At 39.1% G+C, this 13,634-nt stretch overlaps 1 protein-coding gene across 4 annotated transcripts in view; it reads left to right on the forward strand.

The window, feature by feature from the left end:
* The first annotated feature begins 7,378 nt into the window (after nucleotides 1–7,378).
* The window catches only part of PALS1 (protein associated with LIN7 1, MAGUK p55 family member), a 96,287-nt gene continuing 90,031 nt past the window's right edge, over nucleotides 7,379–13,634 (forward strand). Inside the window, exon 1 of one of the 4 annotated variants that reach the window (XM_023627951.2) lies at nucleotides 7,379–7,695. The gene's annotated coding sequence lies outside the window, so the exon portion shown is untranslated. Of the gene's footprint in view, nucleotides 7,696–7,725; nucleotides 8,247–13,634 lie in introns of those variants that run through there. The other 3 variants (XM_023627950.2, XM_070249646.1, XM_070249647.1) reach the window with 3 other exon arrangements.

The raw sequence follows: 13,634 nt of genomic DNA on the forward strand, positions 1-13,634 counted from the left end.
ATACTACAAAGCTATAGTAAACAAAACAGCATGGTACTGGCACAAAAAGAGACATACAGATCAATGGAACAGAATTGAGAGCCCAGAAATAAACCCTCACATCTATGGACAGCTAATTTTCAACAAGGGAGCCAAGAACATACAATGGAGAAAGGAAAGTCTCTTCAATAAATGTTGTTGGGAAAACTGGACAGTCATATGCAAAAGAATGAAAGTAGACCATTATCTTATACCACACACAAAAATTAACTCAAAATGGATTAAAGACTTGAATGTAAGACCTGAAACCATGAAACTTCTAGAAGAAAACATAGGCAGTACACTCTTTGACATCAGTCTTAGCAGCATATTTTCAAGTACCATATCTGACCGGGCAAGGGAAACAAAAGAAAAAATAAACAAATGGGACTACATCAAACTAAAAAGCTTCTGCACAGCAAAAGAAACCATCAACAAAACGAAAAGACAATCTAACAATTGGGAGAAGATAATGGCAAACCATGTATCTGATAAGGGGTTAATATCCAAAATATGTAAAGAACTCATATAACTCAACAACAAAAAAATGAATAACCCAATCAAATAATGGGAAGAATATATGAACGGGCATTTCTCCAAGGAAGATATACAGATGGCCAACAGACACATGAAAGGATGTTCAACATCATTAACTATCAGGCAAATGCAAATCAAAACTACAATGAGGTGTCACCTCACTCAAGTCAGAATGTCTATAATTAACAGGACAGGAAACAGCAAGTGTTGGAGAGGATGTGGAGAGAAGGGAACTCACATTCACTACTGGTGCGAGTGCAAACTGATGCAGCCACTATGGAAAACAGTTTGGAGATTCCTCAAAAAATTAAGAATAGAACTATCATACAATCCAGCTAGTCCACTTCTGGGTATTTATCCAAAGAACATGAAAACATGAATGCATAAAGATACATGCACGCTTATGTTCATTGCAGCATTATTCACAATAGCCAAGACTTGGAAGCAACCTAGGTACCCATCAAGGGACGAATGGATAAAGAAGAGCCCAGGATACATACACAGTGGAATACTACTCAGCCATAAGAAACGATGAAATCTGGCCATTTGTGACAACATGGATGGACCATGAGGATATTATGCTAAGTGAAATAATTCAGTGGGAGAAAGTCAAATACTGTATGATCTCACTCATAAGTAGAAGATAAAAACAACAACAAAGAATCACATAGAGACAGAGATTGTATTGGTGGTTACCAGAGGGGAAGCGGGGAGGGAGGAGGGCGAAAGGGGTGACTAGGAACATGTGTGTGGTGATGGATTACAATTAGTCTTTGGGTGTTGAACATGATGTAATCTACACAGGAATCGAAATATCATGATATACATTTGAAATTTATATAATGTCATAAACCAGTGCTACTGCAATTAAAAAAATACATTTGGTTTACGTACATAGATGTTTAAAAACCATATTTTCTAAAAGTTAAAAAAACAAGCTAATTTGCACATTTTACTAAGATCCTAGGTGTATTCATCTCATTTATTCATTCTAGACTTAAAAGAAAAAAAATCAGTGCACTTTTATTCTTGTTGCCATATTGTTCTCAGCTATTCTGTGCCCTGAACCGAGGTTACAGGCTTGGGAGACTCATTTGCTGCTTCACCTGCCTGCATTTGCCTGAAGTGTTATCCAGGGGCCATGAGGCTTGAAAGCTTTCTATCCAAGTACTTGCTTAGTCAGGCCCTGGCACCAGCTTCACATTATTTACTTTTATTTGATTTAAAACAGTTTATATTCCTGAATATGGTTTGAAAAATTCTTCTAAAAATATTGCGGAAAAAGGAAAAGAAAATGGTTTCTTTTTTCTCAATGTGCCTAAAGGGTCCACTATGGTACTCCAGATCTCTCATTTCACCCAACACATCTTTTAAAACTTAGTTGAGGGCCAATACCTATTCTAATTCTTCTGGCTCTATCACATGTCAGGGTTGGCACTTTTCCATGAGAAGAAGTTTGTAAAGTCCCAGATATCTGTTTCCACTGAGCTTTTACAAATTCCTAGTGAGAACTATCTCCTATACTCATCTGTAATTTCCATCAGAAACTCCCCTCGCCAGGCTGGCTTCTCCCACCCTGCCTCACGGCAGGGGTAAGGATGCTCTAAACTAATACATTCATTAAAGGGTCACACCCATAATAAGCCCTTAAAATCTGTTAGATGTTAGAAACAAGGTATTGAAGCTTGTCAAAGACTTGTGTAAGTTCTGGAGTAAAAGTTAAGTGCAACTAATTAGTTATATCTATTTTGGCTTTTGCAGGCGCTTCTTGTTTTCTTACTCTCAGCTGTATCACTTAGATGAGGACTTATTATAGTAGCTGGAATGGCCCATGAAGCACAGGAATGAGGTGGTAAAGATCAGATAGTTTTCTCTTCCTTTTTCTCTTTGCATTTGCCATACTGTCTCCCTCCCTCAGCACATAGAGCACCACATAGGAGCAAAAACAATCATCTTCAGGCAGAAATTATTCATAAAATAGGCTAGTCATAGGCCATTTGACAAAGCTGAAGCTTTTTCTTTGACCCTTTCATCATCTCTATTCCATCTACTCATGTCTATTTCATTCACTCGACAAATATTTATTGAGTACCATCCATAGCTCAGGTACTGTGTTAGACGCTGGGGAATCTAAGAATAAGTAGCAGTGAATAAAATAGACAAAGTTCTGGTCTTTATGGAGCTAACATTCTAGTCTGGGGAGACAGATAAGAAATACACAATATGTCGAATGGTGAACAAATACAATGAGAAATACAGTTGGGGAAGGCGGACAAGGAGTGCTGGGAGAGGGTGTCGAGAAATGTGGCTATTTGATCTAGAATGGGATGGCCTCACTGATAACTTTTGAAATGAGACGTAAAGGAAGTGAGAGAGAGGAGCCATGTGGAGAGTGGCTATTTCAGGCAAAGAAATAACAAATGCAAAAGGCTTTGAGGCAGAAGCTGTCGGAATATGTGAGGAGCAGCAAAGATACCAGTGTGCCTGGTGGGAAATGAGAAAGGGAAAGAGGAGTGAGAGTGGAGGTCAGGGAGATCACGTTGGGCCAGAGGCTACTGAGCAGAGCAGTGACCTGGTCTTGTGTTTATTCTAGCAGGATCGCTCTGGCTGCAGTATGGATAAGAGAAAATATGAGTGGGAAAGAGCTTATTGCAGTAACCCAGGCAAAAGAGGATAGTGTCTTGCAGTGGCGTGGTAGCAGTGGGGTTAGTGAGAAGTGGTTAGATTCTGGATGTGCTTTGAAGGTAGAAATAAAAGAATTTCCTGATGGATTGGATGTGCAGTGTGAAAGAGAGGCTGAACAACTGGAATAGTGGCATCACCATATACTGAAATGAAGAAAACTAGACAAAAACAAAAAGTTCTCACATGTTAAATTTGTAATGCTCATTAGAAATTCAAATAAAGATGTTGAGCCAACAGTTGAATATATGATTCTGGAGTTCAGGGCAGAAGTTCAGGGTAGAGATAAATTTAGAGCTGACAGTGTATAGATGGAATTTAAAGCCACTGAGACCAGAGGAAATCATGGAGGGAGTGAGTGACAATGAACATGCTGATAAGAATAAAGACAAATAGTGCATACAGCACCAGGCACTGTTCTAAGCACTTTTCATATATAGACTCATCTAGTCTTCACAACCACTGTAGGAGGTAGCTACTTTTATTATCCTCAATTTTATAAATGAGGAAACTGAATCTCGGAGAAATTGACTTTGTGCTTCATAGGATAGCAAGTGGTAGAGCTGGATTCAAACTCAGGCAGAGAGAAGTAAAATATTGAATATTAGAGCCCTGGGACATTCCAACTTCAGGAAGATAAAGAATCAGCAAAAGAGACTGAGAAGGAGGCTCCAGAGGGTAGGAGGAGAGGTTATAGTGGTGCTTCAGGAGCCCAGAAGACAAATGGAGAAAATGCTCAAGAGCATCAAAGGCTGCTGGCGGGTCAAGGAAGATGAGGACTGAACACTGACCTTTGCATTTAACAAAGTGGCTCTAATCCGTGACCATGACAGAGGCTGTTGTGAAGCAGTGGTGGAGTTAAATCTCAGAGGGAGTCCAAGAGAGGAGAGAAGAGGCATCCGAGTTCATCTCTTTGGAGTGCAGCACAGACACCACCCCAGACCCAGTCACAGGGATTCACTTACGGATCTGAATTAAAGCCGCAGCTGAGATTTGTGACACAAACAAAATAGAGATTTGATTGGGAGCTCGAGGAGGAAAAATATGGGTAACTTCATTGCCCTTTTCAGGGGGAACAAACCTGAGTTCCTTTCTCTTCGCATTCAGTCTTGGTCTTTCTCTCATTAGAAAATTTTCTAAGCTCCAAATTTGCCTACCTCCTGTCTCCAAAATACAATTTCTCCTGGATCATGTTTTATTTGTGTACACATCCCCAGCCTAGCACAGGACCAGCAAAGAAGAGTACTAATAAAAGTGTGATTAATGACTAACATCCTAAACATTGAATACTCTACTCTGAAGTCATTGTTGACGACTTGAGTTCCCATAGTAAGCCCATGCTTTTCTCTGTGTACTCCACTCAGTCATTCAAATCAATAAAAAGTTTTATGTCTACCTTTTGAAAGCCATGTACAAGATCTTGGTTCTCCTATTATTGTGGGTGTTTTCCAAGTAATTTATCCTCTGTCCCCCTCCGTCTCCCCTGCATTTAGATAGTAAAGCTTCTCCTAGTATAAGATGTTACCTTTCTTTGAGTCCACAAAGCACCTTGTTTTCATTTACCACACTTTCCCTTGTATTTTACCTATGTGGACCTTACTTACCTTGTCCCTTTGCCCACCTTACTGTGAATTTCTCCAGGACAGGGACTCTCACCTGTTTCAATTCCCTACAGCATAGTGCTTAGCACAAAGCAAGTACTCAGTATATAATTTTTGAATTAACGAGTGAATATTTATTAAAGTTAACTGAGTGGAATGATACTGATGTGTACTGAATGACACTGATGCTAACATGAGACAGTGGGACCTCTCATTCCACATGGTGGCAACAACTGCCTGCTGTTCTTAGCTTAGGGGCATAATATTTTTAGTTAGATTTATGAAAGGTTAACAAGTACTATAAAACATCAAAATAATAACTAAACATAATTAAATTAGAAAAGTTCATAGTGTGCTGGTTTGCTTTTTGTCTTTTTTGGCATTTAAAATTTTTTTTAGTTATTTACTTAATAATTAATGTACCTACTAATTCATTATTTCATAACTTCTCTTATATCTGAAATAGTAATTACTCTTCTTTTAATTTACATTATTTCTGATCATCTGGTTCATACAATTATTAAGTGATCAGGCTACTAATTCAGCTATGAAAACTCAGCTTTCACTAGTATATAGAGGTGATAAAACCAAAGGGATACAATAGCCTTAGTTATGGATTTCACTTACAATGGTGAACGGCAGAATCTTGAAAACTGAGATTTCAGACCTGTTGCAAATGGCTGAAATGCAATATTAATATATTTCCCCCAAGCCTTTAATGAAACAAAATAGCACAACATTTTATTACATAAAGATGTGATAGAGGCTGTTGGCAGATGACGGGTTAAGCAGACGCCAAGATGGGGAAGGAGGAAGGGTATTTACTATGGTTATTCTCCACTGTACATTTGATTTTACAGTACAGATTTCACTACTCACCCAAAATACTACTTAGTTACAAATTTGCCAGGTGACTCAGTGGGTGAATTGCCTTATGACAAGAATGAACAACTCTTCTGACAGGTGGTTTTAAACCACAGATTACTCATTTCATTCTATTTTGGGATGAATATTATATTTTCTTAACTCCCTGTGCTGTTCATGTTAGATTCCATATGCAGAGACTTCTAGAATCTTAAAACTAGGAAAAAAAGTAACTAACTTGTTATATTACTGATGAGAAAATTTAAGCCCAGGAAACTTGTCACTCATCCAAATCACAGAACTAGTTAGCATCAAAGCTAAAACTTGAATCCAAGCGCTTGGCCTCCATTTTCTATACCTTCCACTCTTCCAGCTACCCTTCATTTTTTGCATACAACACTAGTTATTTGAGTCATTTGGGGATTCTGGGAATGGCTCTACTCCCCAGAGAAGAAACGTTTTATTTGCCATAGGGTATACCCTCTTTTAAAACGAAAATACTTTTAGGAAGTAAAAATAATAAACATTTGCATAGCATTTTACAAAGGAATTTCCACGTATTTTGAGATCAATAGCTGCTATCTCACACAGATAGTGATCGTCATTTTACTAGGGTGGGGTCCTGTGACAGAGGAGTCCAGCAGCTTGGGGAAACAAAGCTGGGTAGCTGGAAGGCTCATTTGGGTGGAGGTGTTTTGCAAAACTGCTTGGGGCTGAGCAAGGAAGGTAGGGTAAAGAGGGACAATCCTTCTCTCAGTGGTTCTTAACTGGAGGTGATTTTGCCTGCCAGAGGGCCTTTCGCAACGTCACAAATGGGGGTAGTGGTACTACTGGCATCTAGTGGGCAGACACCCGAGATGCCGCTAAAAATCCTACGACGCACAGGACAGCCCCCACAGTAAAGAAATATCTGGCCCAAATCTCAATAGCGCTGAGGCTGAGACACCTTGAGCTACAGGAAAAAAGATTCATTGAGAAGCCAGAGGAAGCTTCTTGAGTTATTATTTACTTCATGCATTTAAGAACTTAGAAAACAGGTGACACGCACACTATATATTTTTTCTTTTTGAATATGCCTAACAGTTTATAGGGAATCCTGGAGACTGTTTACGTGGATTTCCTTGCACGGGATGTGGGTTGGCCCAAGTAACTCGAAATCCATTCACTGGATTTTTGTGAAACAGCTGTGGCCCTTGGCATCCTTCCTATCTGGTTCTCAGAACTCAGTCCCAGCCGCTAGGTTTTTGGAGTCTTCTGCAATAGCAGAGAATTCTTCTGTGGGACACTACACACATCCAGGTGTTTAAGTATGTCAAGGTTCTCTTTTAAACAAATATTAGATTGTGTGACGTGCTTCATAGGACAGGAGGAGTCGCCTCAAGGGGAATAATCAGATTTTCTTCAGGAGCTGACGGTCCTCGAGCTGGAGAAGAGTCGGGGGCTGCAGCGCGGGCTCCCCACTACGCCTCAGGGAGACTTCGGCCCCTACGCAACGGAGCGCGCCAACCCGAACCCCAAAAGTACCTGAGAACGAAGCAGTTCGCCGGTTATATATATACACTTAGAGGCGCGCGAGTGCGCGCGACTGCCCCTTGGGAGCTGCAGAGCGGACCAATGAGAAGGCCCTCTCTCCGCGCCGGCTCGGGATTGGGCGAACCGCGCCAGCCTCTCCGCCTAGTAGCGGGCGGGGCGCGCCGAGGAGGGCCTGGGATAGGCGCGCCCACTGCGCCAGAGTCCCGGGGGCGCGTGCGCGGTCTCGCGGCGGCCGCGGGGGCTGGTCTCGCGCGGTCTGGAGGTGGAGTCGCTGGCGGCGGTGGCGACGGCGGCGACTGGCAGTGGGGTGGGGTGGGGGGCGGGGACCAAGGGTTGTGAGGTGGGGAATCCGGGAGTTTCTGGATTCTTTAGCTGGTATTTTAAGTACAGCTGGGGAGCTGTCCTTCCTGCAGTGTTTAGGAGCCGCCGGGGCGGGAGGATCGGCCGCTGTGGCGCGAAGGTAAGAGATGGACTGGCGGTGGCGTGGGGTGGAGATCTTAATCAACAGGTCCCGGGAGTTGGGGGGAGGGGCGTCCGGGCTCACCCCCTCCCCCATACGGGGAGCTCGGCCGGGAAACCGGGGCTGCTCCGCCGCTGCCCCGCCAGCAGGCTCTCCGGCCGGCTGCGGAGGACGTGAGCTCAACCTTTGTCCCTCGGAGGAACGCAGCTTGGCCGTGCCGGCTCTCTCTGCCTTGGCGAGGGACCCGCTTGGGCTGGCGGGGATTCCTGCCCGCCTGGCCCAAGTTACAGCGGGGCGGTAGGGAGTCGCCTGCCCTCTGCGCCCCCGCCCGGAGTTCGCGACTCCCAGGACTCCCTCCAGGCCGGGTCGGGGGAATAGCTGGGCGAACACTTTCCTTTAGAAGAGGGAATGTAGTCGGCGTTCCTCTGCCTGACTCAGCTCCTGGTATTCAGCTGCTCGTTGCGTTCTTTAGACAAAAAATCAGTTCCCACTTCCTTGTGACCACTTTTCAAGAAAAGCCTAATCTCCTAATGGTTTCTGATAATTTCCTCGTAAGTTTGCAAAATGAATTTTGAAGCCTGTAAATTATTGTAAGTTACGTTTAATGAAAGGCGCTTTGAACAGTCTCTGGGGCAAATTATGTAACTTCCTAATAATAATAACCCACCTTCTGTTTAGTTGATTGACATACGGTAATGTGTATGGAATTTAGATTTGCGTCCAAAGGTTTTTCTTGGCAGTTGGCGCTAAAATTAAAATCTGATCGCTAGGAGGTTTTTAGAAGTAGTATATAGTGTGTGTTTTGTTTCCGTATTCGTTTAGAATTGTAAAAATTTAGATTTGGAAAGCCTGTAGAACAAGATTTTTGAAAGTTTGGTTTTGCTGACAAGGTAGGTGAAAGGAGTTAATATTTCTGATTTTAAAAAAGACATACCATGTTTTAATGACAGTATCGTAATTATGCTTTTGGATTATACCATAAGTTAATAACCTATTAAATTCTGCAATAAGAATAAATGACATGTTGGTTATTGGTGTCGTTGAAGTATAAGTATTGATGGTAATGAAATTGTTAAGCTTTTTTGGATTATGAACTACTGATTTTTTTTTCTGGATCCCTGTGGACATGGCATATTACAAGTTTTAAAAGACTCTAAATTATTGTAGCAGGCTGAACCTATTCAGCTATAACGTAAGATCTTTATAGATGAAACAGGCAAAAATACCAAAAGCAATTCATTATTTTATCTTTGTTAAAAAAAAATCAAGTAAATCTTACCATGTACTTCAGTGACTTTTGGCTAGACAGACCTGAACTTGACAAGTAAAGATGGACTCATTAATGATTTTAACTTGTTTTAGAATGTTACAATGGGAGACGATATGTAAGTTTTACCTGAGAGTGACCCAAGTCAGTACGGTTGAGCTGTTTATATGCCCTTTCTGAATTAGGATCTTGTTTAAAAAGTTCATCGCAGACATACCAAGAAATTTATCCATTTTATCTATCAATATACTGTCCAGTTTCTTTTATAGTTTCTGATTCAAGGTGTCTGGGAAAAATAGTTTCCTGACATAGGTGCTTTAGAATACAATTTTTGATTATGAATCATAGAATTCTTGAGTTGGAAATAATCCTAGTGGTTGCATAGCCTAACCGCTTCGTTTTCCAGGAAAAGGAAAGTGAGGTTTATAGAGTTCGGTGGTCCATAGTCTGACTGCTGGTTAGTGGCAAAGTTGGACCTAAATGCTAAAATGCTTGTTTCCAGAGTCCAAGTACAGTGCTCTTTTCACAATATACTATTGTTAAATAAATCAGTAAGTTACCCTTCTCAAAATCATATATGTAGCCAGCAGGGTTGTTTCTTTCCCTTATGCGTTTTTTTCCTTTTTTTAATAACCACTAACCACAGTTAATTAAATTCCCCTACTAAAGGGTTGTTTTCAGTTTTTCAATATTTCAGACAGTGTTTAATAAGTATCCTTGTACGTGTCCCCTCCAGCACAGGTGTGAAGGTTTCCCTACACTGTATACCTACCTGTAAGTGGAATTGCTGGGTCATAGGTTGATGTGCATTTTCAAATTTACTGCTGCAGCCAAATTATCCTCTCAAATTGTAACAATTTACGTTCCTGCCAACAATATATGAGTCATCGTTGGCCACATTTGGAATTGTCAGATTGGTATTGTCAGATTTTTAAATTTTTGCCAATTTGATGGGTGAGAAATGATGTGTTTTCTTTCTTTCAAAAAGATTTTAACTTTATTTTTAGTTTACTTGATATAAAATTAACTCTTTTCATTGTGTAATTGTTTTGACAAATGAATAGAGCTGTGCAACTACCAAAATCAAGATACAGAACAGTTCCAGCACCTAGAATTCGCTTGAGCTGCTCTTTTGTAGTCAACCCTTCCCCCACCCTTAACTCCTGGCAACTAGTGATCTGTTGTCATTTCCTATAGTTTGTCTTTTCTAGGTATTGTATAAATGGAATGCTATAGTATTTAGCCTTTTGAGTCTGGTTTCTTTCATTTAGCATCATGCATTTGAGTGTTGAACCATGTTGTTGACTGTATCAGCACTTCCTTCTGTTTTATTGCTGAATGTGGTATCCATTGTATGGATGTACCACAGTTGTTTATCCATCTGCCAGTTGAAGGACATTTGAGTTATTTTCAGTTTTGTTTTTGTTTTTTTTTTTTTGACTGTGAATAAAGCTGCTATAAATCTTTACAAAAAGGTTTTTGTGTGAACATAAGTCTTCATTTCTCTTGGGTCAGCACCTTAAAGTGGCATTGCTGGGTCATATGACATGTATCTTTAACTTCGTTTTAAAAAGTGTCTGCGGTAGGCAGAATAATGGCCCACAAAGATGTCCTAATCCCTGAAATTTGTGAATAAATTAGGTTACATGGCAAGGGTTAAAGTTGCAGATGGAATTAAGTTTGCTAATCAACTGACTTTAAAATAGGGAGAGTATCCTGGATTATCCCAGTGGGCCCAATGTATTATAGGGTTTCCCTTCAAAGGGAAAGCGAGAAGCAGTAGAATCAGAAAAAAAGATGTAATGGTGGAAGCAGAGCCAGCAAAATGCAGAGTTCTTGGTTTTGGGGATGGAGGAGCAAAGCCATAAACTAAGGAATGTGGTCTCTGGAAGCTGGAAGAGGCTGGGAAATGGTTTAATATTTAGAGCCCTCAGAAAAGGAGGCAGCTCTGCCAGCACCTTGATTTTAGGTCAGGGAGACCTGTGTCAGACTTTTAAGTACAGAACTGGGAAATACTACATTTGTGTTCTTTTAAGCCATTAAATTTGTGGTAATTTGTTACAGCAGCATAGGAAACTATATGCTATAAATTGTTTTCCAAAGAGGCTAAACCAGTTTGTATTCCCACCAGCAGTGTATGGGTGTTCCAGTTACTTTACATCCTCATCAACACTTGGTATGGTCAGTCTTTTTAATTTTAGTCATTCTTATAGTTATGTAGCAATATCTCATTGTGGTTTTTATTTGCATTTTTCTCATGACTAATGATGTTAATCATCTTTTCATGTGCTTATTTGCCATTTGTATATCTTTCTTGGTGAAGTTTCCAAATCTTTTGCCCATTTTAAAATTGGATTTTCTTGTTTAGTTTTGAGAGTTCTTTATAGTCCTTTGTGAGATATGTGATTTGCAAAGATTTTCCTCCAGTCTATGGCTTGCCTTTTCCATCCTCTTAACAATGTCTTTTGAAGTACAGAAGTTTTAAATTTTGATGAAGTCCGAAGTAGCAGGATATTCTTTTATGGGTCTTACTTTTGGTATTATATCTAAGAATTCTTTGCCTAACTCAAGGTCACAAAGATTTTCTCTTACGTTTTCTTCTGCAAGTTTTATATTTTACATTTAGATCTATGTTCCATTTTGAGTTAATTTTTGTATAAAGAGAGAGGTTTAAGTTGAGTTTCATTTATTTGTCCGATTGTTCCATGACCATTTGTTGAAAAGACTATCCTCTCTCTATTGAATTGCCTTTGTCTCTTGGTCAAAAACCATTTGACTACATTTGTGTGGGTCTGTTTCTAGACTCTTGTGTTCCATTGCTCTCTTTGTCTGTCCTTTGCCAATATCACAATGTCTTGATTACCTTAGCTTTAAAATAAGTCTTGAAGTCAGATAATATGAGTTCTCCAACTTTATTCTTTTTCAAAATTATTTTAGCTAGTTTAGTTCTTTTGCCTTTCCATATAAATTTTAGAATCAGCTTGCTGATATCCATAAAAAGATTCTGCCACGATTTTTAATCCTGTGTTTAATCTATATAAATCAACTTGAGGATAATGGACATCTTAACAAAATTGAGCTTTCCAATCTATGAATGTGGTATTTCTCTCCATTTATTTAGAAATCTTTGATTTCTTTCATGAGTGTTTTGTAGTTTTCAACATACATATCCTGCAAATATTTGGTGTTTCAGTTTTTTGGTTCTATAGTAAATGGTCATTTAAAAAAACTTGAGTTTCCAGTTGATCACTGCTAGTATATAGAATACAATTGATTTTTGTATATTGACATTATAGCCTGAGTTTTTACTAAACTCATTTATTCTAGGAGATTTTTTTTGTAGATTTCTTGGGCTTTTCTGAGTAGACAGTCATGTCATCTATGAAAAGAGAAATGTTTCTTTCTTTCTAGTCTGTATGCCTTTTCCTTTTCTTGACTTATTGTGCTGGCTAGGACTTCCAGTGAGATGTTGAAAAAGTGGTGAAAAAGAACATCCTTGTCTTGTTCATAATCATAAAGGGAAAGCTTCAGTTTTTCACCTTTAAAATGTGATGTTAGCTGTAGGTCATTTTGTAGATTCTCCAAATCAGGTTAAGGAAGTTTCCTTCTGTTCAAGGCTGCTGAGGGTTTTTATCATGAATGGATGTTGAATCCCATTTCTGCATCTATTGAGGTGATAATGTGGACTTTCTTTCTTTAATCTGTTAATATTGTGAATTACACTGATTAATTTTCAAAGGTTGAATCAGCCTTCCCTATTTCTGGGAATAACTCTGGGGTTGTTTCAAACAAAAAATCATTTTGGATTGTTTTTCTTTGACTAATAGATGTTAACATTCTTAAAAATGAAGAAGGAAACTGGATAAGATTTTGTGAACTAGAGTGCTTATAAAGTCAGAGGAGTCAAGATATTCATTAACAGTTATATAAATTTTACATGTTGGTAGGACTTAAGTTTCCTTAATCTGTACTGGAGTTTGTAGACTGTACTTTACCACTAGAGGACTCTTGTTAAATTACTAAGTGAAGAAAGGAAATGTTATTTGTATCACTGTAATCAAACATTCCTCATGCTGGGTTAATTTAGGGAAGTTGTTGAAATGTGTTTGGATAGTGAAGTGTATTTTGAATGAAGATAAAATGATTTAATTAGGAGATTTTTACTTGGAATAAAAACAATGAAAATTTAAAAAATACTACAACAACAAAAAAAACAGGCTCCTTCCTCACACCAGGAAATCAGCTATACTCCCATGAGTAATCATATAAATGTTTGGCGGGTCCGAGTAGAATGAATTCAGTGAATGTATTAAATCACAAAGTGTGAAGTGAAGTATAAAATAAACTACTTGTAAGAAAAATCCAGGCTCTGTTTTGCTATATTTAAGATGTTCCTTAATGAAAAATGTGAGTATATGGTAAAAAGATACATGCTTATTAAATATATTTTAATATTTTGAATTGTGAGTTTTTGCTCCATCAATTGAGACTACAGGAGACAGTTTAATTATGAAGAATAGGTTTCAGTAACCTCATAATCTAGCTGTTTAATTTTATCATTTTTATAAATTTGGGCTTGTCATATGGTTTAACCATTATAAAAATTCAAGCAATTTGGACTTTTGTCTTGTATCATTTTAAAGTTCTTCTTAAGTTAACAGTTGTCTCAAAG

Source organism: Equus caballus, chromosome 24 (genome assembly GCF_041296265.1).
Source record: "Equus caballus isolate H_3958 breed thoroughbred chromosome 24, TB-T2T, whole genome shotgun sequence".
Taxonomy (NCBI): Eukaryota; Metazoa; Chordata; class Mammalia; order Perissodactyla; family Equidae; genus Equus; species Equus caballus.